The 25,837-nt window shown below is 37.1% G+C and overlaps 1 long non-coding RNA gene across 1 annotated transcript; it reads left to right on the forward strand.

Annotated features, from left to right (window-relative positions):
* Positions 1-15,899: 15,899 nt before the first annotated feature.
* On the forward strand, positions 15,900-21,520 carry LOC306637578. The gene is made up of 3 exons (XR_013757219.1): positions 15,900-15,973; positions 18,682-18,771; positions 20,495-21,520. It is a non-coding gene; the product is annotated as an uncharacterized lncRNA (long non-coding RNA).
* The last annotated feature ends 4,317 nt before the right edge of the window (positions 21,521-25,837 follow it).

Here is a 25,837-nt window from a genome sequence, read left to right on the forward strand (position 1 = left end):
TCTCTAAACAATGTCTCAATAAAGGTCTTAAGACAAGAATTAAATAGGAAAATGTCTGTGAGGAATTTTGTTGTTGTTGTTTGTTTGTTTATTAACTGCAAAGATAAATATGAGGAGAGGAGGCTGTTTGAAAAGAGAATTGTTCTTTCTTTCATGAAGCTTGACTTTCAGAATGGAAATATATTTTATGTTGGCCAACTGGACTGGCTGTAAAAAGCCAGTAGCCAAGCAGGAAAAATAGATGAGGTTTGAAATAGATCTATTAAATGGGACTTAGACAAGCAGCATAAATGCGTAAGCAAACTTTATTTATTTGCACTACGGAGGCGTTTAGAAGTCATTCTTCTGGATTTTCCCTCTTCAGAAGGGAGGAATTCAAGCCCCTCCTGTAAATAGACTATTGAAGAAGTTACCCCTGACCACAATTCAAACTTCAGTTGTGCGGTCATAAAACCACTGGCCTACACCTCAAGACTCATTCTGTATGACAAGAATTCATCCCTGCAACTGTCTGAAGTGTTTGTAGCAAAGTTTTCTCCTAGGGCCTAGAAGCACACTAGATAATATTACAAATGCATTTATTTTGTTGCAAGTTATTTCATAGGCCTTAAGAAAGATTGAGGTGAACTGAAGCAATAAACATCTGAAATCAGGAGCTATGACTTTCTTTATTTTTGAACAGCACCCTTTCATAGCTTTTTAATGTCTTGCACTTCCTTATCTGTGGATAAGGAAATCTGGAGGTGACCCACATTCCTTTTGTCATATTTGTTCAGTTTATCCAGGGCAGGTATCTTCATCTTTTTCATGTGTTATCCTCGGTACTAGTTATCAGTGGGGTCCAGAGCCATTCAGACCTTTACCAGAGATAAAGAATGAGCAGAGAAATGACAAAATGACATCTAGAGTCTATACAAATCCAATATCTCTTATTATAGCCCCCAAGACAAAATCTCTGAATCGGAAGCAAAGATTGTATTTGAAGGATTGTGTTTCTTACCCCTGACAAGGAAGATGTTTCATACCATGGAATATAGATTTTTATGGTGATTGAAAAGTGACTGAGTTAAAAATGAACTATTCATTCAGGAATAAAAGCAAAATCCTTCATCAAACTGTATTCTTCAGAGCTGACCTTGAGCCTTTGCACGGCCTCTTGCTAATAATGCCTGTAGTCATTCAGTCCTCCTATAATCAGTAAAGCACATTAGAATTTGGAAAGCTCCACTGGTTCCCCATCCTCTTTCCATTGCCTTACAACTTCATCAGGCACTGCTACCAACAAGGGGCACTGGTAGAAAATACATATGGATTTTAAATGTCTACTATGTACCAGTTAGCTACATGTTGGTCAAAATGAAGTAAAAATATGTCATTTTATCATTTCACACCCTGATCAAGGCCCTGCTACATACTATTTCATTGTAATACTAAAAGTTTTCCTAAAGAGAAAAAATTATTGAATATGTTTTATAAATACAGGAGTTGGAATTCCTAGAGGTGAACCTGCCTGTCCCCCTCCATACAATAACATTATTAAATGTAAGTTTCTGGATTCAAATTCAAATGTATTTCATTCCAAATGTGGTGCGCTTCACTGAGGTACTCCCTGCTTCCAAATACCTGTGTGTGTGTGTTGTGTGTGTGTGTGTGTGTGTTTAAGGACTAAAATTCTAGTGATACTGGTAAACCTGTTGGTAAACAATCAAGCAGGTTATGGTGGAGGAAAGCATAGATTCTAGGAGGATACTGGGGGAGGCACGTAAAGTGGACTGATGGGATGGTTTATGGCATCCTAAGGAAGGTGATGTGCTAACTGAATAATTACCAGCCAGGAGCAATGGAAGGAAACCTTGTTTCAGGCACCAGGAAGGACATGTGCACAGGCTGGAAACGACACGCTATCTTGGTGAAGTTGGGACCCAGAATGAAAACTGAGGAGTGATCAGAATGAGAGTAGAGAGGTGGTTGGGGTCCTGCTGTGGCATCATTGCAGGGAATTCTTTAAGGATTGAATTTTTTCCATAAATCAATAGGCCGACTTTGAGAATTTCATGAATAAGAGTAGCATGTTTGGATTTGAATTTTAGAAATGAAATTAGATGGGAAGTGACAAAGACTTCAGAGAAACTCAATTTTGCTGTTAAATAGTAGTCTATGCAAGAAGAGAGGAGTTCCAAAATAAGTCAGTGATGAGGTGAACAAAGAGGAGGAGATTTTAGCAATACTGGGAAGCAGAATTTCCTGAGTTCACTGGTCAACTTGAATATGAAGAGGAGATGAATACAGAAAAAACCTCAAAGATGTTGGCTGATCTATTTTGACTGTCTTAATGAAGAAGCGACTTCAAATGGAGGAAGGCTATTAGGGAAATGACGGGGCACCTCTGCAGGTCTCTCAAATAGGGGGCTTGGAGTTGTGCAGATGAAGCTGGAGCTCAGCAAAGAGGCCTGAGCTACAGATGCACTTCCGGAGCTCATCAGCATAGAGCGAGTTTTTCAAATCCCTAGAGAGGATGCAGTCCTATTGGGCCAGTGTCAGGAGAGTGAAAGAAGAGGAGCAGAGGAAGTTCCAACACTTAAAGGATGGGAAGAAGAAGAGCCTGTGAAAAAAAACAGGAAAGGAAAAATGAGGCAGGTCGAAAGCAGTTCAGTTGTCTGTAGTCAAAAGTGTAGGTGGTTAGAATTTCCAGGAGGGTTTGTGGAGAACAGCTTCAAATTCTGCAGAGAACTGAAAAGTTCCCTTTACATTTAGGAAGAGGGTAATGACTGAGATGAAGCTCTTCATTTTAATGACAACTTTTGTTTCTCAGGCTCAAAGCATAGATTATGCTCAGAGGAAGCACTAAAGGTGGAAAGAGGAAAAAAAATCTTACTCTTATAGCATTCTTCTTCTAATGAAGAGCAATCCCTTGATCTCCTTGGGTGGGGTACACAAATAGAGAATTACAACAGCAATTTTCCTTTATCTGCAGTGGACAGACCTCTGGTGGATGTCTGAAGTCACAGATCATAGCTTTATTACAGTAACTTTTATCATAGTATATGATTACAATGACTTTATTATTGTTTGTTGTTATGCATCTCTCTCTGTGCCTAACGGAAACATGAAACTTTATCATAGGCAAGTATGAATAGGAAAAAGTATCCAAAGGGTTTGGAACTGTCCGCAGCTTCAGGCATCCACCAGGGGGTCTGTCCACTGTGGTTATTGGGGGTGTACTTCACTCAAGGAAATCAAGGGATTTTTCTTCATTAGAAGAGATTGCCATAAGAATAAGAATTTTTCTCTTTTCATTTTTGGTGTCCTTTTGAGCATAATCTTTGCAACAAACATTGGATCATGAATCTGTATTTTCAGTATCAGGGGGTTGTGTGGGTCCAAATTCTTTGACTTTGTAGGTTAGTTTTAAGAACATAACTTCTGCTGGTCAGATAAAGCCAGAATTGTGTTCTTATGCCCTGTGAACTTGGGCAATTTATTACAAATAATAACTCTTAATGGTTGAAACTAAAGTCAGGAAGGTCTGCATTTGGGCAGTTTACTTAATTTCTTTCATTATCAAGTTCCTCATAGGTAAAGTGGAATAGGATAGCCACCTTATGAGGTTTTTGTAAGTATTTAAAGAGACGATATATATGAAGCATTTAGAACGGTTCTTTGCATATATTCACTGCTCAGTGGATGTTAACCAGCATTATTTTAATTCTAAAGTCAACTTTGCTTCCCTGCCTTGTGACCCATTCCTGATTATAGCTTTTCAGACCTTGCTCCACACCTCTCCAGGTCCCCCCTTCCTAAGGTCCTCAGCCTTCCCTCTTTTCATCTTTCTTGACATCAGTCATTCTCTTGACTTCAGCAAATCAACATTTTTCTTTGGTTCCTGATTCTTATTTAGTGATTTTCAAGTGCATTTCCTTCCTTTTTCAAGATCAAATTTTCCAATGAGTAGTCTGTCCTCACGCTCATTTTTTTCATTATCTGTTCTGTTTGTAAACTTTGAAATTGAATCTTAGTTTCCTGAAACTTGAGACTCCTGAAATAGGTTGTTGGTGACAGTGACATATTTCTAGTGAAAATCAATGACCTTTTAAAATCCTCCCCTCTTGGACTGTTCAACCTCATGTGATGCTGCTGAGAGAACCCCTTCTTTGAAAAAAACCTCTTACCCTTCCTTTTTAGATCATCACCACATCCTTAATCTTTTTGGTACCACTACCTGTTTATCCTCCCACATCCCAGTGGCTGAAGTTTCTCAAGGATTGGTCCTTGGCTTTCTTTTCTCCTTTTCACATTAATTCCTTCACAGACCGTTAGCTTCTTAAGAGTTTTGCTCCATGACCTTGATGATGAAGTGCATCACATCTACATGCACGCTCTGGAACCCCTGGAGCCCCAACCCCCTGAGGCTCTGCTGTCTTCCCACAGACTCAACTCTTCCCTTTCTTGAACTTTTCATGTTTTTCAGCAAACAGGGACCTCTCCCCTTTCAGTCTTTCTTTTAGGCTGTATCATTCAGATCAGTAACTGCCTTAAGCTACATGAAAACACCTTCCCCCAGGAACTTGTGGGTACTTTGAGATAGCACCTAGATTTATATTTCTTGTGTGAAGCTCAAATATTTCATAATTATTGTGTCCACTTCTTAAAAATATCAGTGTGGAAGAGGAAAACCGAAATGTAGGCAAACATGAGTAGAAATAGCACTACACTCCAGAGTGGTGTAATCCTTATTTGGGAATTTGTGTTTATTGTCAGCCTAAGTTTATTTAATAATGTTAGTATTCATAATTAGAATATGAGATTTAAATGCATTAAATATTGAGGGGCATAAAAAGTAAATGTACTAAATAAATATTTTTCTTCTTGTTTGTTAATTATTTAGCACTTAAACTTAATCTTATTTAATGTGTTTCTTCATAACTCTGGTTAAGAAATGAATAGGAAAATTTTTTATGGAACTATTAAATGGGATGTTTAGCAAGCATTTCATGACTCACGATTCGAAGAATGTCATTAATTCTGAATATAATTACTTTCATTAAAATCTACTACAATCAGATTTGTGTAATTAATTGGAAAAAAAATCCTGGAATGGTGAATTCTGTATTGAAGAAATATTTTGTTTTGTGTGGTATTGAGCAAAGTTTCCTTAAACTTTCATGGTTTTTATTTCAAAAGATCCAACTAAATCCTAAATAAGTAGTAGATTCAGTAAAAACAAAGAAAACAAATTTTTTTGGTATGAATCTACACAAAAAGGAAGCAATTTTTCTTAGTTTTGAGCAAAAGTAATCTATTTCCCTTATTCCTACCTAGTACAAAGCTCAATCCCAGAATGTACACAGACTTGTTTGTGTATTGTCTGGTTGAGAAATGACTAAGATTCTATTCTGGATAGGGTCACTTGGGAGGCCTCTTGTTGGTCAAATAATAATTATGATACTATTTGGGGCTATATGTCAGAATACTGAAAGTCCAGTTTGAATTCTTTTCAGCAACTGAGTCCCCAAAGTGTCCCTAAAAACACTTTTATTTTTGCATCTTGATTTCTTCATCACAGCTGGGGGGATTTTGATAAAAATATAATAAATTGTTTAAGAAAGAGAAAAATTTGAATTAAAAAAAGAGAGAGAGAGAGAAAAATTGAAACTAATGAAATCTGGCAGGAATTTTGCCAGGTGAGAGATGAAGGCTCTCTTTTCTCTCTTTCACTTTCCCCCCTTTTTAAATATACTCTCTGTGTATTTTCAAAGGTCTATTGCTTTTTTTTTCTTATAAAACTTTAAAACTTTAGTAGTTACAAATACATGCAAAAACTAAGCAGCAGATGTGTGTGAGTTCAAACCGAGAGAAGTCAATGGCATGGCTGTTTTATCTCAATCTACCCTAAAGAAATGATCCAGGGGGCATATTTCTGCCCCAGACATTAGCTTTGTTGATGTGCCACTTCTGGGCTTGTATTCTATCAAGCAGGCATGTTCTAAATTCCAGCTGTGTCACAAGCTGCCAATGATGGGGGCCACCCCTGAAGTGTGCCACCAAGTTAAAGCCCTGACTCTCACTGATGTGTTTTACATTTTGGAGATCGTGGGACCCGTGGATATCATGGTATTTGGAAAATATGTTTCCAACTTTTTAACCCATTGCATTTTCTCTGTTGCCTCTATTCTGTACAGGAAACACCAAGAGATTCAGGATCAAGTAGTAGAAACTGGAGACTCTGGAATGGATTTTACATAGCTCACATCTTGCCACCATGAGTTCCTGTTGTGTGGGTGTGGTACCTGCTAGGACTATGAGCTTAAGGAGATTGTGATACGCGTTTAGGTGGTAGCTGAGATTTAGAAGGGGATACAAAAGAAAGTAGGTTAACCACCTTGTTTTAAAAATGTTTAACTTCAGTGAATCTTCTGGGCTTTCCCTTTTCAATTCAAAGACTAGTCTTTAATGACAAAAGAAGTGGTCTTATGGAGAGCTTATTATTTTCAAGAGAATATTTTAATTTCATTCATTGTTTTCCTTGTATTCTATCTCTTTTCTCTCTTACCCTTTTTACTTATTCTTTGGATATTTTCAAAGATCTATTGCTTTTTTTTTCTCATAAAAGTTAAAAACTTTAGTGGTTATAAATATGTACAAAAAATAAACAGCAGAATGGTATTTCCTTTTATAGTTAGATTATGGAAATGTAGTGACAGGTGACTTGGTTGGAAATAGGTTGGTTCTTTGGGGCTAGGGATAGAAAAGTCAGAAGGGAAAAGGATTTCCCTGTCCCTTTTGTATGAGACAGGGAGTCCAAGTTATTCCCACTGTGAATTACCACATAAGTGGTAACTTTCTAGGATGTGTCCCCAGCCCATTTCAACTCTTCTAGGTTTCTCTGACCCAGTATAAATTACAGAGGGGGATTTCCTTATTTGAAATCTTGACACTTCAGTGACTTTCTGAATAGAAATGGAAGAACCCAGAAAAGTTCTGAAAAAATTTAGTTCTTCTTGTCAATTGCACATTTTTTTTTTTTTTTTCTGTATGCCATTTGGATGTCAGGGATTCTTTGAGAGAAAAAAATCTGGGTTCAACAACTAAAAAGTACTACTTTTTGCCCCACCTCCCTGGCATCTTCATAATAATGACATAATTCAAAAGAAGGGTTAAAAATATTGCTATGATTCACAGCTGTCCCTTTGTATAAGTATAATGAAGGTAAAAAATTTGAAAAACGAGTGGTAAAAAATTGGCATGTGCTTCAGTTTTCTTGGTCCTTTTAAAAATAGTGTGTACTAGGGACAGTCATCTAGAGATGTACTTCAGATTTCCACTGCCTTTCTTACGTAGAATCACATCACATTCTTTTTCTAAAAAGTGAAAAAGAGAAGTGCCAAAGAAGAAATATTTCATGGTTCATTGATCATAGGACTCAAATAAGAAGATTGTGTATGGTATGTGTGCATGTAAGAAAGAGAGAGAGAGAGGGAGCGAGAGAGAGGGAGAGAGAGAGAGAGAGGGAGCAAGAGAGAGGGGGAGAGAGAGAGAGAGAGAGAGAGAGAGAGAGAGAGAGAGAGAGAGAGAGAGAGAGAGAGAGAGAGAGAGAGAGAGAGAGAGAGAGGGAGCGAGAGAGAGAGAATGGATGAGGGAAGAGTGTTTGAGGGAGGAGAAAGGAAAGTTTTTGGTAAATTAAAAGTACTTATCTACATTTAAAACAAAAAATTCAACCAAAAATAATCCTAAACAGAAAAAAATGACTCTTGAGTGAATATTTAGGAGAATGAAATGGATGGGAAAAATTTTTCACAACAATTTAAATATTCTCTGGTTTTATTTTCTCTGCTGAAAGCTCTGTGATTACATAAAACAAGAAAGAATAGGTTCTGATCACAAACTTTTAACCCCATCAATTATTATTTAGATTTTACTACTGTACTTTCTTTCATCCATGAAGGCAGTCACACTGTTGCTAAAAAGGATTCAATAACATTGATGCAATTATTTATAATAATATTAGATCAGAATAATTCTCTAAAATGTTTTAAAGTAGTTAAGAGCAAATCTATTTGAATACTGTACCATAAAATAGTGAAAAATAAAGTAACTATAGTGATAGGGCCAAGATGATACCAAATTTGAAACTGTTACCTTCATATTAAAATTTTTATTAACACATTTATTTTCCTTTAAAAATCATTTTCCCAGAAAAAAAAACTTTCTCTGAATTTTAAAAATTTAATTTGTGTATTTCAATATATGAAAACATAAAATTGTACATATTAATTGGGTACCATGTGATATTTTGATACATGTACATATTGTCTGGTCAGCTTAAACATCTATCTTCTCACACATTTATCATGTGCCTGGGGTGTAACTCAGTGGTAGAGGACTTAACATGCATGAGTCCCTAGGTTCTACCCCCAGTACTACAACAACAAAAACCAAAAGCAAAAAACCCATTTATCATTTCTTCATGGTGAAAACATAAAATCCTTTCTTCTAGCTTTTTCAGACACACGATACACAATTGCAATACACAATATTCATGCTACTCTGCAATCACACTCTAGAACTCCTTACTTCTATCTAACCCAAAAGTAGTAACCTTGCTTGTCCTTTCCCACCCCTCTCTATCCCCTACTCTGCCCAGCCTCCAGAAACCACCATCCTACTCTCAGTTTCTATGAGATCAAAATTTTTAGATTCCACAGAGAAGTGAGAACATGGGGTACTTGTTGTTTCTGTGCCTGGTTTATTTCACTTAGCATAATAATCTAATTCCATCCATGTTGCTGCAAAGGACAGAATTCAACTCTTTTTTTATGATTGAGTGGTGTTCTATTATTCTATTCTGTCTATGTAATTATACATATTATATATATATGTAATTTTCTTTATCCATTCATCAGTTGATGGACACTTAGTCTGTTTCCATGTCTTGGCTTTTGTGAATTGTGCTGCAGTAGACATGGGTATGTGGATTCTCTTTGACATACTGATCTCATTTCCTTTCAGTATATATCCAGAAGTGGAATTGCTGGGTTGCGTGATAATTCTATTTTTGGAGAAACATCCGTACTGTTTTTCTATAATTTAGATTTAGAAAATTAGGCTGCACTAATTTAAATTCCAACAACAGTATGGAATCATTCCCTTTACTCTCCATCCTTACCACCACTGGCTATCCTTTGTCTTTTGGAGGGTAATCATTCTTACTGGAGTGAGATGATAGCTTACTGTGTTTTTGACTTGCATTTCTCTGATGATTAGTGTTGTTGATCATTTTCTTTTTCATGTGCCTGTTGGTTGTATACCTGTTATACGTCTTTTGAGAAATGTCTGTTTATGTCTATTACCCATTTTTTTAACCAGTTTATGAGTTGGTCTGCCAATGAGTTTTTGAATTTCTTATATAGTCCAGGTATTAACCCTGTGTCACATAAATACTTTGCAAATGTTTTCTCCCATACTGTAGGTTGTTTCTTAACTCTGATGATTATTTCTTTTGTGTGCAAAAACTTTTTAATTTGATATAATCCCATTTATTTTGCTTTTATTTCCTGTGGCTTTTAGTATTTTGTACAAAGATCTTTACCCATTTCAATGTCTTGAAGAATTTCTCCTATATTTTCTTCCATTTGTTCTATTGTTTTGAGTTTTACGTTTAAGTCTTTAATCCACATAGAGTTGATTTTTGTAGCTGGCAAGAGAATAGCAGTCTAGTTTCATCCTTCTGCATGTGGTTACCCAATTTCTCCAGCACCTTTTTGATCTTTCTCTGGTTTCTAATGTGTTAGCTAGTAGGACATGGAACTGAACTCATTTGCAGATATGTAATGTATTATCTTATTTTGTTTTCTGTTGCTATAATAAAATATCTGACTGGGTGATCTATAAGGAGAAGAAGTGTATTTTGGTTCATAGTTCTGGAGGCTGAGAAGTTGGATAGCATGGCGTTAGCATCTGCTGGGCCTCTAGAGAGGCCCTTGTGCAGGTAATGGTAAAGGGACAAGCCAGGGCGGGACTTGGGTTACCACAACCCATTCTTGTGAGAACAAACGCCCTCCTGAGGGAAAGGTATTCATCTCTTAATAACTGATCACCTTGAAAGCCCCTAACTCCCAACAGCACCATGTGGCAATCAAATTTCAGCATGAGTGGCAGAAGACACAACCATAGCACATGTTGATGAATTCAGGTATCGCTTTTCTTCCTTCCTGGTTTGATCAGCAATTGAATACAAAAATGGATTTCATGTTGACTGATTGTTGCCCCTCATACTAGTGTATTTGTAGATCTAGCATGAGTTCAGAAGCTTCATAAAATTTTCCAGTATCATATAAATAACAAATTTAATTGTGAGCCGTTTGATGTTTGGAACTGATGGGTAGTACTAGGTTTGACCAGTAGTAGATTCTCAACTACTAAATATGCAAAGAATCTTCAGATCAACTATTCCAGGTTGATTGGTTAGCTTTAATTTGCTCCATGAAAATAGACAACTTTCCTAAGCTTATATAGTGTTTTGCAGCTTTCTGCTATAAGTCATAACTAACCCAGACCTCTTAAGTATTGATGTATCTGAACTAATTTATCACCAGTTCTAAAAAAAATGATTTAAACATTGTCCAGGGATTATTTTCTGTGGATAAATATATATTAGTTGGTATTCAAATTAAATAGTAATGGACACATAAAAATTGAATTCTACCAAAGTACACAAAACAAGGAGAGAAAACAACACCTGAGTTTATTGCACACGACTGTCATTGAATTGGGGGTACAGAAATGCTACTGTGCTGTTGACAAAACTTGCCAGTCAGGTTCAATCAACAACCAATGCCCATGAGCTGTGCATTAAAAGTCCTGATTAGATGGACGTGCCCACCACCTACCCCCACAAAACATATGCAGGCTCATGGACCCACAGACACATATAAGGAGGCTAATAATTTGGGAGGAGTTACTGGACTCATATACCCACCTCCCACTTCTATATAGAGATGAAACTTGTGATGGATAAAGGCTTAATATTCAGATGTGTTCAACTGATTCCAAAAACCACTCAGAACTTAGACCTTTTAGATTCTGAAAATACATATAAAAGGACAACTTTTCCTGGAACATTAATTCCTTACTGTTCCAGAGAAGGTAAGTGATAAAATGTCTTAGAGATATAGTATTAGACCCACTGTGTAACTTATTTGCCCTCAGTTGATGAATCTGTGTCTTGTCTATTAAGAAGTGCTTTAGATTATAGATTATATAATTTAATGAGAGAAGCCAATATCACCCTGATACCTAAACCAGACAGAGACACATCGAGGAAAGAAAATTTCAGACCAATATCCTTAATGAACATTGACACAAAAATTCTCAACAAAATTTTAGCAAATTGCATCCAAAAATATATTAAAAAGATAGTGCACCACGATCAAGTGGGTTTTATCCCAGGGATGCAAGGTTGGTTCAACATCCAGAAATCAATAAATGTCATACACCATATCAACAGACTTAAAGTTAAGAATCACATGATTATTTCGATAGATGCAGAAAAAGCATCCAATAAAATACAGCATCCCTTCATGCTCCAAACACTAGAAAAAATTGGGGTAGTGGGAACATACCTTAACATTGTAAAGGCCATCTACGCTAAGCCCATGGCCAATATCATTCTAAATGGTGAAAAACTGAAAGCATTCCCCCTAAAAACTGGAACAAGTCAGGGATACCCTCTTTCACCACTTCTATTCAACATCATCCTTGAAACTCTAGCCAGACCAATTAGACAAACCAAAGAAATTAAAGGGATACGAATTGGAAAAGAAGAACTCAAACTATCCCTGTTTGCTGATGACATGATTATATATTTAGAGGAGCCTGGAAATTCCACCAGAAAACGCTTAGAACTCATAAGTGAATTCAGTAAAGTAGCAGGTTACAAGATCAATGCTCATAAATCCAATACATTTTTATACATAAATGATGAATCTTCAGAAAGAGAAGTTAGGAAAACTACCCCATTCACAATAGCCTCAAAAAAAAAAAAATAAAATACTTGGAATCAATCTCACAAAAGAGGTGAAAGACCTCTACAATGAGAACCACAGAACACTAAAGAAAGAAATTAAAGAAAACCTTAGAAGATGGAAAGATCTCCCATGTTCTTGGATAGGCAGAATTAATATTGTCAAAATGGCCATACTACCAAAAGTGCTATACAGATTCAATGCAATTCCAATTAAAATCCCAATGATGTACCTTACAGAAATAGAGCAAGCAATTATGAAATTCATCTGGAAGAATAAGAAACCCAGAATAGCTGAAGCAATCTTAAGTAGAAAGAGTGAAGCAGGGGGTATCGCAATACCAGATCTTCAACTCTACTACAAAGCAATAGTAACAAAAACGGCATGGTATTGGTACCAAAATAGACAGGTAGATCAATGGTACAGAATAGAGGACATGGACACAAACCCAAATAAATACAATTTTCTCATACTAGACAAAGGGGCCAAAAATATACAATGGAGAAAAGATAGCCTCTTCAACAAATGGTGCTGGGAAAACTGGAAATCCATATGCAACAGAATGAAACTAAACCCCTATCTCTCACCCTGCACAAAACTCAACTCAAAATGGATCAAGGACCTTAGAATCAGACCAGAGACCCTGCATCTTATAGAAGAAAAAGTAGGTCCAGATATTCAACTTGTTGGCTTAGGATCAGACTTCCTTAACAGGACTCCCATAGCACAAGAAATAAAAGCAAGAATCAACAACCGGGATAGATTCAAAGTAAAAAGCTTTCTCTCAGCAAAGGAAACTATCAGCAATGTGAAGAGAGAGCCTACAGAGTGGGAGAATATCTTTGCCACTCATACTTCAGATAGAGCACTAATTTCCAGAATCTATAAAGAACTCAAAAAACTCTACTCCAAGAATTCAAATAATCCAGTTGACAAATGGGCTAAGGAAATGAATAGACACTTCACAGAAGAAGATCTACAAGCAATCAACAAACATATGGGAAAATGTTCAACATCTCTAGTAATAAGAGAAATGCAAATCAAAACTATCCTAAAATTCCACCCCACCCCAATTAGAATGGCGATTATCAAGAATACAAGCAACAATAGGTGTTGGAGAGGATGTGGGGAAAAGGTACACTCATACATTGCTGGTGGGGTTGCAAATGAGTGCAGCCACTCTGGAAAGCAGTATGGCGATTCCTCAGAAAACTTGGAATGGAACCACCATTTGACCCAGCTATCCCACTCCTTGGCCTATACCCAAAGGACTTAAAATCAGCAGAGTACAGTGATGCAGCCACATCAATGTTCATAGCTGCTCAATTCACAATAGCCAGATTGTGGAACCAACCTAGATGTCCTTCAATTGATGAATGGATAAAGAAACTGTGGTATATATATACAATGGAATATTACTCAGCTATAAAGAATAATAAAATTATGGCATTTGCAGGCAAATGGATGAAATTGGAGGATATCATGCTAAGTGAGATAAGCCAATCTCAAAAAACCAAAGGACGAATGATCTCGCTGATAAGCAGATGATGACATATAATAGGGGGTGGGAGGGGTTAGCATTAGGGTTAGGTTTAGGGTTAGGGTTAAGGGGGGGCAAGAATGGAGGAAGGAAGGACTGTATAGAGGGAAAAGAGGGGTGGGAGTGTGGGGAAGGAAAAAAAATAACAGAGAGAATCAAACAACATTACCCTATGTAAATTTATGATTACACAAATGGTATGCCTTTACTCCAGGTACAAACAGAGAAACAACATATATCCCATTTGTTTATAATAATAATAAAAAAAGAATTTAATGAGATTATAAAAATAACTCATTTATGCATTCTTTAAATATTCATCAAATATCGAGAGTCTTCTAGGTTTGTACAGCAGGTAGAAAAGTAAAAAGGATAAAAATGACCTGATTGCATAGAATGAAACATGAAATGTTTTTATAAATAAAAATCATTGTGAAGGAAAAGCTCTCATTAAATGCTAAAATTGGAAGGAAAATTTTAGTTAAATAGGAGGAATAAACTCAAGGAGCCTACTGAATAGTATGGTGACTACAGTTAGTAACAACATAGTATTATATACTTGAAAATTGCTGAGAGTAGATTTTATGTGTTCTCGTCACAAAAAAATAAGTATGTGAGGTATTTAAAATGTTAATTAGCATGATCTAGTTATTCTATAATGTGTAGATGTATCAAAATCAAGTTGCCATCAGTATGTACAAACTTTAGTCCAAAAAAATTGGAGAGAGCAAATGAGGAAACCAGAATTATACAGCATGGTGGTGGCTTAGTCTCTTGTGTCGTTGTAATATGATACCATGAATGTACAAAGCAAAGACTTATTTGACCTGCTGCTGGCATCTGGAGAGGGCCCCTGGCTGCATTACAACATGGAGGATGGCATCACATGGTGGGAGTCCATACTGAAGATCAAATGATAAGGGAAGAATCAAGGGAGTGAGTCAGGAAGGCTAAACTCACTTGGTAACGCCCATTCTCACAGAAAACTAATACAGTTCCATGAGGACTGATCTACTCCATGAGAGCATTAACCATTCCTCAGGGTGGAGTGCCCATAACCTAATTACCTTACACTAGGCCCCATCTGAAAGTTTCTACCACCTCAATGCCACCATCATGAGGACCAAGCTTCCAGCACATGGACCTTTGGGGTTCAAACCATGTTCAAACCATAGCCAGTGGTTTGTTTTTACTCATGTGTTTTCAATGCCCTTCCACAGAACTATAATGCCCGCTTCAGGGAGACCTTGTTGATCAAAGTTGCAATCCCTAGACTGGGCTTCCCTCTTCTAGTTTCTTATGCCCTGGACAAACCTCTTTCATTGTGTTTACCATGTTTTTAAAAACGATTTCTTTATGTGTCTGTTGCTATTGATGAATCATACACTTCTTGAAGGCAGTGACAGACATTATCTCTCTTCCAACCCTGGTTACAATGATTCAGTTGAATAAGTGGGTGAGATGATTTGACAAAGGTTGAATTCTTGGAAGAGGCAAGTTGAAAATTTTCACTTTTTCTGGGGACAAGATGACTGAATTCTGCTCTGAGGCTGCCACTAACAAGTTTGTAGGAGCTGAAAAGAGGTACATCACATGAAGTTGGGTGACTGCTTCAGATGCTGGGTTGATGCCTTGGGTACCCTGCATCTCTTCCTTTCAGCCAACCTCTGATTTTGGTCTCAGTATTAAAGAACATTCCTTGGGAGGTCAGACTTTTGCTGGTAGCTGTCTCCTGTTTTCCTGGGAATTGGTTCAGAAAGTACCTAGTGGAAGTGGCAGGGATTTCTGTGTCTGGAAGCAATACTGAAACAAGGGCTTTGGAAAGCAATTTAGAGAAATATTTAAGTCTCCTATTTTTTTCTAGTGTGATTCTATGGGGTATTTGGTTCATTTCTCAGTGGACCTGGAGGAATCAAACCTCCATTTATGATAACACATCCTGATGTATTCTTTCCTCCTTGTCACCTTTCTATTTCCTCATTCCTGCTTACTGTGATCTTCATTCAAATAACCACGTGGACTCACGTCTAAATTTGCATCTGAGGCTGTGCTATCAGGAAGAGTCAAACCAAGACAGAAGCCTTTGTATTGAAGATGTTAGGTAGTAACCTATACTTTCCCTTCTGTAGAATTCCACACAGTACCACCCAGGATGATTTCCCTCAAAGCTCGCTCCCATGCACTTCCTTATTGCTGATTAGGTTTAGCCAAGGATAACCTGACATTTCTTTCTTTCTTTCCATTATTTTTTTTTGTCTTGAGATTTTTTTTTTTAAGGCATGCAAGATTTACGCAATTTTGGCCTCTGTCTCATTTGTCGACAGAGAAACCTGGGCAAGAAACAAACACAAGACCTTGCAATACCTGAGGGATAAGATTACCCAGATCTTGGGAACATTTTCGATGGTCAATGGTAGGTACAATATGTTATAAGATTCCCAGAATCCTCAAGAAGAAGAAATGTGCAGCTCAATATTTCCAAGTCTCCAGGCTTCTGCAGTTATCCTATCCTTCCAAGTAGAAATTTGGTATATTGAATTAAAATTTTAAAAATATAAAAAAATTTCCTGAAGCAAGGTGGGGAAGGGGAATGGATACAGGTTGCTTTGGGCTCATATGTTCAACCAGTTTCCATGATTCCCAGTATCCATTTCCTAGCTCACTTTCATTAGATCCGAATCTATCATTCTCCTGGTACCTGTCCACACCAGTTCATTTAAAGCCAGAAAAGACCAACCCTCCTCTAATCCCTCGTGTAGCATTGGCCCAGATAAGTTACAGAGAATTTTATCTGAAGGCTCAGTAACAGTGGCAAGCAATTATAGCACAAATTTGGAAACAACCTAAAATGGACATTATCACTGCTTGTGGAATTTACTGATAACTTGTTCAATGGAATAAGTTTAGCTTCCTGTTTTCAACCTTCTTATTCTAGACTCTGCCCTAGACTTTACCTTCTATAACAAAAAGTCCCAACAATATGTTCTTCCAAAAAAACTGACAGTTTGGGACATATATTTAATAATCCAAGAACTGATAGAAACTCTGAAATTTCTTTAACTGTTTAAAGATAAAATTCTTAGTGATTTCAAGATTGAAGTAATTCTTGTGGTTCCCACTTTAGGTAGGGGCCTTTGTTACAGGAAGCAGGACAGCAGCAACCTTCTTGACAATTCCTTCTCAAATACCAAATCTGAGGATGATTTACCCTTCCTGCCTATTTCTCCTCCACAGTCATAATTTGGGGTGTGGTTCCACTGACAGCTCCAGTCTGCTTCTGGTGGATTTTCCAAGGTTCCTCTCATAGTAAGGGACCAAACTAGAGAGTGAACTGTCACTGTTAAGAGTCAGAAAGGGATTTTTAACTTATACAGCTTTTATCATAACATGCTCTGAGTTGGACCTGGGATGCTGCAATGACCACCTCTTCAGATTCCATCAGAAGGTCAATATAATTTTCCTAAAATTGATTGACTTTAGCTTTGGAGGCTAGGTGGGGTGAGAAAAGCAAGGACCCCGTACTGAGAACCTTGTAGCATTATCTGAACCTTCGTATCCTTTCCCTGAATACTTTCCCAATTCCACTCTTTTTCTCCTTTCCTGGGGTTTCAAAGACATACAAGTTAGATATTTTGTTATGGTCCCACAGGTCCCTGAGGCTCTGTTCAATTTCCTTTTTCCAGTCTATTTTCTCTTTATTGTTTGAACTGAGAAATTTCTTTTGTTCTCGCTTCAAGTTCTCTGATGCTTTATCCTCTCCATTCTGATGTTGAGATCATTCATTCATTTTGGTTTGCTTTAACTATTACATCTTTACATTCTAAAATTTCCATTTGGTTCTTTGTTATATCTTCTATGTTTTCTTAGTTTCAAGCCTATTCATGATTGTTCATTACAGCATTTTTAGGAATTTTGCTTTGCAATCATTGTTCGATATTTCTACCTCTGTCATGTTGGTGTTGGTGTTTGTTGATTATCTTTTCTCTTTTTTGTCGAGTATGATGTGTGGCATGGTGAGCGATTTTTTAGTGGAATCCTGGAATTAGGGTATTATGTTTTGAGACTCTGGATCTTCTTTACATCTGTGCTATAAGAGGCCTCCTTGGACCTCACTCTGGTGGTGAGAGGCACAGCCTCTTCTTCCCAGGCCCCTGGAGGCAGGTAATTTTCATTACTGCTAGGTGCGGGAGGAGGGCAGATATCAGCTCTCTACTGATATCACTCTGGCTTGGGGAGACAGGAGTGCCTGGTCACTCCTCCTACATGGTCTCCATCACATCATAGATTGGAGGATCCTGCTTACCACTGGGGAGTGATGAAAGTCTTAAGTCTCCTCTAGCCTCCTCTGATGTCACCCAGTGGGGAGGGTGAGAGGAGGGTTGGAAGTCCAGAGGATGAGGTGGGGTCTTCTCATTGTCTGCAATAATGAGAACCCCTACTTTCACCTCAGTCTTTTCTGATACCGCTCTGGTGAGAGGGTTGGGGTACCCATTATGAAGCAAAGAACCTCTTTCCTCCCTTGCTCCCTCCAAACAAAACCCTAGTAAACCCACTACAATGCTTCTATGGGTTCCAAGGTCCCTAGGCAGTCTACTTTCTTTTTACCTTTCACAGTTTTATGTTTATTTTGTATATAATGCCTTTTAAAAAATCTTGTAGTTATCAGGAAAAATAGGAAAAAGTCCATACAATCTTTTTTTCCTAGAAATGGAACTCTGATGTTTTTAAAGATAGAGTGCTTTACTGTTGGTGAGACTATAAATTAGTACAAACACTATTGAAATCAGTATGGAGGTTCCTCAGAAGAGTAGGCATGGAACCACCATATGACCAGACATACCACCCCTCAGTATTTATCCTGAAGAATTAAATCATCTTACCACAGTGATACATGCATACCTATGTTTATAGTAGCACAATTCACGATAGCCAAACTATGGAACCAGCCTAGGTGTCCATCAGTGGATGAATGGAAAAATCTCAACTGAAAATAAATTGAGCATGAAATAAGTTCATTATATCTTAGAACAAGCCCAATTTACCTGCAGGAGAGAGAGACCATCATGCTAAACAAAATAAGTCAAACTCAAAAGGTCAAGAGTCATATGTTTTCTCTCATAGGTGGAAGATAAAGATGAAAAAAGAAAAGAAAGGTGGAGATTGATCTCCTGAAAATCAAAGAAGAGAGGTCAGTAGAGGAAGGGGAGCAAGGTTGGTAGATGGGGACAGAGTGGGGGAAGTGCTGGGGGGTAACATTGGCCAAATCATATTGTTATATTATCTGCATGAACAAATATGTAGCAATAATTCCCATCATTATGTACAACTATAGTGCACCAATAAAAAACATGGAAATAAAAAAGACTGCTTTTGGGCTGGGGTTGTGGCCCAGTGGAAGAGCACCTGCCTAGCACCATGTAGAATTCAGTAAAGTAGCAGGATATAAGATCAGTGCTCATAAATCTAATGTATTTTTATACATAAGTGATGAATCCTCAGAAAGAGAAGTTAGGAAAACTAACCCATTCACACTAGCCTCGAAAAAATAAAATAAAATAAAATACTTGGGAATCAATCTAACAAAAGAGGTGAAAGACCTCTACAATGAGAACTACAGAACACTAAAGAAAGAAATTAAAGAAAACCTTAGAAGATGGAAAGATCTTCCATGTTCTTGGATAGGCAGAATTAATATTGTCAAAATGGCTATACTACCAAAAGTGCTATACAGATTCAATGCAATTCCAATTAAAATCCCAATGACATACCTCACAGAAATAGAGCAAGCAATCATGAAATTCATCTGGAAGAATAAGGAACCCAGAATAGCTAAAGCAATCCTTAGCAGGAAGAGTGAAGCAGGGGGTATCGCAATACCAGAACTTCAACTATACTACAAAGCAATAGTAAGAAAAACGGCATGGCATTGGTACCAAAATAGACAGGTAGATCAATGGTGCAGAATAGAGGACACAGACACAAACCTAGCACCATGTATAAATAAATAAAATAAAGGTTCATTGACAACGTAAAATAATTAAAGAAAAAAGAGTGCTTTGGAGTCTTTGGGCTAACACCCCATTTAACCAACCTTTGGGATTGTGGAGGCTCAGTAGGCTCTGAGCACACTTGCTTTCTGGATGGTGACCTGCTTTAGGACAATCCTGAACTCTGATGGGATATCTGGCTGTATCAGGGTTGTGCTCTTCCTGTCTCCGCTTCTACTGCATTCCAGCCTGCACCTCCACTCCATCCGCCCTTCATTGCGAGGTCTGAAAATCTTTTCACGTACTTCCTCTTTGTTTTTCCCAGTCTAGTCCATCCTTGCACTGTTTTGAAAAGGTGCATTAAAATCCTCTATATTTGAAGAATGAGTACAAAAGAGATAAAAATAATTTCAATTATGCTATAATTTGGCATATTTATTCATGTAAAATTTAAGCATCATTTAATGATTTTATTTCCAAATGGGGTTATTTTGAACTTTACAAAATAACTATTTTTTTTTTCCAAAAGAAAAAATTTGGTTCTTTTTGTAAAAAAAACTGCATGGGTGTGTGTGTGTGTGTGTGTGTGTGTGTGTGTGTGTGTGACACACACACACATGTGCACTATATTGCTTAATAATAGAGAAACCCTAAATAAAGCCAGAAATAATAAAATACATGAAAATATCTGTTTAAATGCTGTCTGTCTTAGAAAAACTGCTTGTATAATTATTTTTAATTCCAGATCCTTCAATATTCACCATAATTACCATTTTTTCTGGGTATTGAAAGTCAAGAAAGGCCATGCAAAAAGAATGCCAAACAGAATGGATAGTAATGCAGAGAGTGTGTTTAACCCCAGAGCCCTAATATTAATTACACTAATATTATGGCTTCATGATTTTATTTCAAAAATAATTTTCTCTCTCTTTACTATCTCTGTCAAGCAACATCTTGCTACCAACCATGTCTCAAGGGATGTGAACTGACTGGAAATTTTGAACCTCTATAAAAATGTTTATTGAATTTTTGAATAATAAGATTATACACCAACAATAAACAATCATTATTTTCATGTTTGTTGAGCAATTGCTCCTAGCTGAACCACAAACTGAAAGAATGCAGAAGAAAGTGCAAAATACACGAAGTTGCTGAACATTTTATACATTCAGAGATACAGAGAAACCAACCAACCAACCAACCAACCAACCAACCAACCAACCAACCAACCATTACATCCAGAGGAACAAAGGAAAAAAAAAACCAACAACTCACCAACCAACAAAAGAGCCAACCAACCAGTCAATCAAACCTCAACTGAAAACAAATTGAGCATGAAACAAATTCATTTTATCTCTTGGAATAAGCCCAATTTACCTGGAGGAAAAAGAACCATGAACCAGACTGTGTGTTAAACACAGTTCTTTCTGAAAGGTCTTGTCTGCCATTTCTCTTTGTGCAACTTTTCCTTTTAAACTTGGAATTGCTTAAGGAGAAGAAGAATGGTATATTAGTTTTGCTTCACTTCCAGAGGAAACCTGAAAGTGTAGTAAGACAGTGCTCATATCCTTCACCTGCTGTCCTGTGAGGAAGTCCTGTCTTAAGTCATGCCTGTATAAACTAGGGCAGGGGCCAGGAACTTCTCCCACCTCCATGCATGCCACTTTTTTTTTGGCCATTATTGATGGAGAAAGTCTGTCATCATATTGAGCTGAATTTTTCCTCCTATTCTAGTTTTGTCTTAGGGAGTGATTCTCTTCCGAGACCTATTCTGGTCAGTGGGTTTTATTTTTTTATTTTTATATATACATATTTTTTACTTAATCATTGGAGGACTTCTCACTTTAGCTTTACATAGTTTGTGATCCTTCACTCCTTCATACTTAGGAGAGTTTCTTGAAAGAACAAGATATCCTCATTTCCACAGTACAATAATCAAACTCAGGAAACTCAACATTGATAGAATATTGTTTTCTAATATACAGTCCTTTTTCCAGTACACCAATTGTCTATATACAGTTTTTTTAAAAGGATATTTAAAATTTTATTATTTATTTATGTATTTGTTGTATGCTGTTGATTAAACTCAGGGCCTCACACACACTAGGCAAAAAAATATTTTTAATTGATGACAATAGTTGGTGTGTGTTGTGTATTTGTGGGGTACAGGGGTACAGTGTGATACTTTGATACATGTTTACATTGTGGAGTGATTAAATCAACCTAACCAAAAATCCATCTCTTCACATATTTATCATTTTTTTTGTGGTGAAAACATTTAAAATCTTCTCTCTTGTTAATTTTGAAATGTACAAAGCATTTTATTATAGTCAACTTTCTGGGCAATAAATCACTGATATTTATTTCTCCAGTTAAATTGTAATTTTACAACTCTTTGATCAATACTTACAGGCTTTAAATGCCTATTTTTCCTATAGGTTAAATATTCCCAGGTCCCTCAACTGTGCCATATTGACGGTACTTCTGGGTATTTTAATGACCTCCTTCATTCAATGCTGTTGTGGACTGAATGCTTGTGTAAGCTTCCCCACCCCAAATTCCTATATTGAAATCTAATTCCCAATGTGATACTACTTGGAGGCAAGGCGTTGGGGGTGATTAGGTCATGAGGGTGGGGCCCTGAGGAATGTGATTAGTGCCTGTATAGGAAGAGGCCAGAGAGCTAACTTGCATTTTTCCACTGTGTGAGGGCACAAGTAGGATTTGACAGTCTGCAACCTAGAAGAGGGTATTTGTCAAAACCCCACTATGTTGGGAACCTGATCTCACACTTCTAGCCTCCAGAACTCAGAAATAAAAGTTGATTGTTTAAACCACCCAGTCTATGGTTCTTTGTTACAGAAGCCCAACCTGACTAATATGCTCCCTGTATACCTTCTGAAATGTGATGAAAAAGTCTATTTAAGAAGTTGGTTCAGTTCACTTCAATTCAACATTTGAAGGAACAGTTATCAGGTACTTATAATGTGCCAGGCACTTTATTAGGACTTGGGCCTACATCAGTGAACAGGACAGATGGTCTCCATCTGTCTTCTTGAAGATGACAGTCAGCAAAGCTAGACATTCAATGAGTAATTAAAACAGTGATGTGTGTTACAGGAGGTTGTAAAACTATCTGAATCAAGGAGAATTTAATTAACCCTAGAGACTCATGGAAGGCCCTATGATATAGAGATGTTTAAGTGAAGACTTGAAAATGAGTAGCAATTAGCCAGGGTAACAGAGGTCCAGGCAATGGAAGTGGTACTTGGGGAAGACTTGTGGTTGAGAAGTGTTCCAGAGTCAAGGGACAGTGTTTAAGAGGATACCAAGTTGTTGTATTAATAGAGAAATTTGAAGATGGCCACCATTAGGTAATGGGGAATCAGATGTTCAAAAAGGAGCAAACCCTCAATTTTCTTCTTTCTGTGTCTGGCTCTTTACTGTTCACACTGTTTCCTCTACTTCTTTGCACCATTGTTTCTTAACAATTGTCCTGGATATGTGACCATATTACTTCAATGATAGATTCTTTAAAGTTTTCACTTTTGGGAAGTGTTCATGCCAGATAATCATTCTTGTTCTCAATGAACTATATGTTTGTGCTACAACGATCAAGTACACAAAGACAAAGAATGTTCAATGAGTTGAGCAATAGGAGTTCATTGGTGACATCATGAGGAGCTCTTGGTGTCTCCATAGTAAAGGAAGTGAGATTGCAGTGGATTGGAGTGTGTGTAGGAGGTGAGCTAGTGAATGTAGACGCTCCTAGCTGTAGAGAGTGAAAGAAAAGGAGGGTAAGCATCTGGAAGAAAAGAGTAGTAATGGGAATTTTTCTTTTAAAAGAGAGAAGAGGTTGTGGCAAGCAAACATTGTTGGAAGGATACTTTTACTTAGGGAAAAGGGTAAAAAATAAAGACATTTTCTAAAATAAAGCCTCATCTGTGACCTTTGATTATTTCCAATTTGGTTTGAAGGGCAAATTTAAGAGTAAGTAATGACTAGGACAAGGAAACTTCTAACAAGGGCCTACTTGTATTATGAAAGAAAAGGAAAGAAAAGTAAATAGTACATAATGAAGTAATGATTGGGTTGAATGGACAATACATTCACCAAGTTACCACAGAGATCGATTTAGGCTGGAGATTCAGAGATGGAAAAGATTTTGAAGTTTGCCTCCCATACATTGAGGAAATTACTTTTTTTATGCCTGTGATTTTCATCTGTAAAAAGAGAATCATTATAGCTGAAATTGTATTTTTTGTTTGTAGAGGGAGTCTTGTAAAACTTCTGATATGGTTGATGTGCTAGAAGTGATAATTTATTTAAAAGACTTTGAAGACTATTATGCTATTATGTTTGCAAATATTAGGTGTTCACTAAAACTGGGGAGTGCTAAAACTGAGAAGCAGGACTAAGGGAGAAGTGACATACACTCTGTGAGCAAATATTTGAAGCTACAAGAACTTGTGATGTAAATTAACTGGGCCTACAGATCCTGAAGCAAGGCTTCTTATGACATGATATTAGGGAAATCCAGGCGATCAGGTATTTTGAAGGTAATTTATAAGTTGTAATTCAAGATATAAATTTTATTTATATTATCTATTACAACAAGCACAGGTTTCAGTATAAACTATGTCAAGTGTATAAAAAAAACCTAACTTTATTTTTCTGTTTTTTAACTAATTTTGTCTTTGGTTCCTCCATTCCTACAGTATATCAGGTGCTAGAACTTTCTTTTCCCTGAGTGTTGTCTAAGCTCAAGAGAGATTTATGTAATTGCAAGCTCATATGATCCTTCTTGTCCTTGAGTTCTGTCATACCAATATCTGCTGTCCAATCTGTAGTGCCATTTGGTCCTTGCTCACTGATCCATGCAGTAAGCTATTGAGACATCTCTTATTCTCATCTAAAAGGGCATCAGGTCCGGTGAATCTTTCTGCAAATTCCACACTAGGCTTCAGAACTGGGGTATTATTCTATTGCTTCCATGTTGTTCCCTAGAAAGGGACTTTCCTGTATGATCCTATATCCTCTGATACCTAATTCGTGGCTTTATTTCTTCTCTGGGTTTATGACCTAAGAAAAGGGACAAGTATCCAAGTTTGTTCTCTATTTCTCAAATCACATTGAATTTTTCCCCCTCACTGAAATTCTAATCTGGAAGGAAGAGTCAATATTCTTTCTCTCTAAACCACCACACATTTTATTTTTTCCTGCCATCCCCCAACCTGGTACAGTACTTTTTATAATCTTCTGGGAAAATCCCTCCCTGTGTACCTCTTGATCATTTCCCCCAGATTCATTTTTGCCCCTTAAAGTTGAAAACATAAACCAGAGGCTTATAGGAAGTTTTGGTTTTCCACTGCACTGTATCACACCCACAGTCTCAGGAAATAACTCAGAATGGACTCATTGTCTGCACTGGCTAAGCAGGTAGGAAAGAGAAAGTGGGAAATTCAGGGAAAAATCCGTTTATGTTTTAATATCTGTTGACAACAGTGAAAACATTACTTTGCAATTTGCTCCACAAAGTGTGAATGAATGAAGACCCGACACTGGTCATTTTGACTTGGTCATTTTCCTCCAGCAATATACTTCAGTACATTTATCTTCACCTGCATTCTTCATACTCATTGCTTGGGAAAAAATTCTGTTCAAAAATCTCTAGCTCAACTGATGAAAATTCAGATTAGTTGGCAGAGATGATAGTGCCCGGCCATCATGGAACCAAAATCACAGTGACAGCATATTAAAGCGATATCGTTCTTATGGTTATTTTATAAAGGAGATCACCTCAATCCAGACTTGAAATCCCTTGAAAGTATGCTAAGAATTCAATATTGATTCTTGCCCAAGGTTTCTTGGTTACTTCTTGAGGATATAAAATCACTTGCGGCAGGTTTGTGGTAAGTAGTATAGCATATACTATCTATTTTTATTTAAAATCTTATTCAGTATAGATATTAACTGTTTGGTAGATTTCTGCTTTTAACTAATGTTTTCATGGAAATAAATCCCTGACCTGGACTATGCATGATGAACTACCTACCAGGATAAGTTTCATTTGGAAGCAAATTTTCTAATCTAAGAAGTGTTACCTGGGTTGGTAATGGTTTTTATTCCCCAAGGGGTTTCCCTGGTAGATGTCCTCTCCACTCTGAACTTTAGATAGTTTAGCATCTTCTGGAGTCACCTGTAGGATATGTTTTAGCATTAACATTTTCAATGATGCAACACTGTATAATTGGAGAGCATTCAGTATTGCTTTGCTAAAATGTTATTAT

This window comes from Sciurus vulgaris (genome assembly GCF_902686455.1).
Source record: "Sciurus vulgaris genome assembly, chromosome: 10".
Lineage (NCBI taxonomy): Eukaryota > Metazoa > Chordata > Mammalia > Rodentia > Sciuridae > Sciurus > Sciurus vulgaris.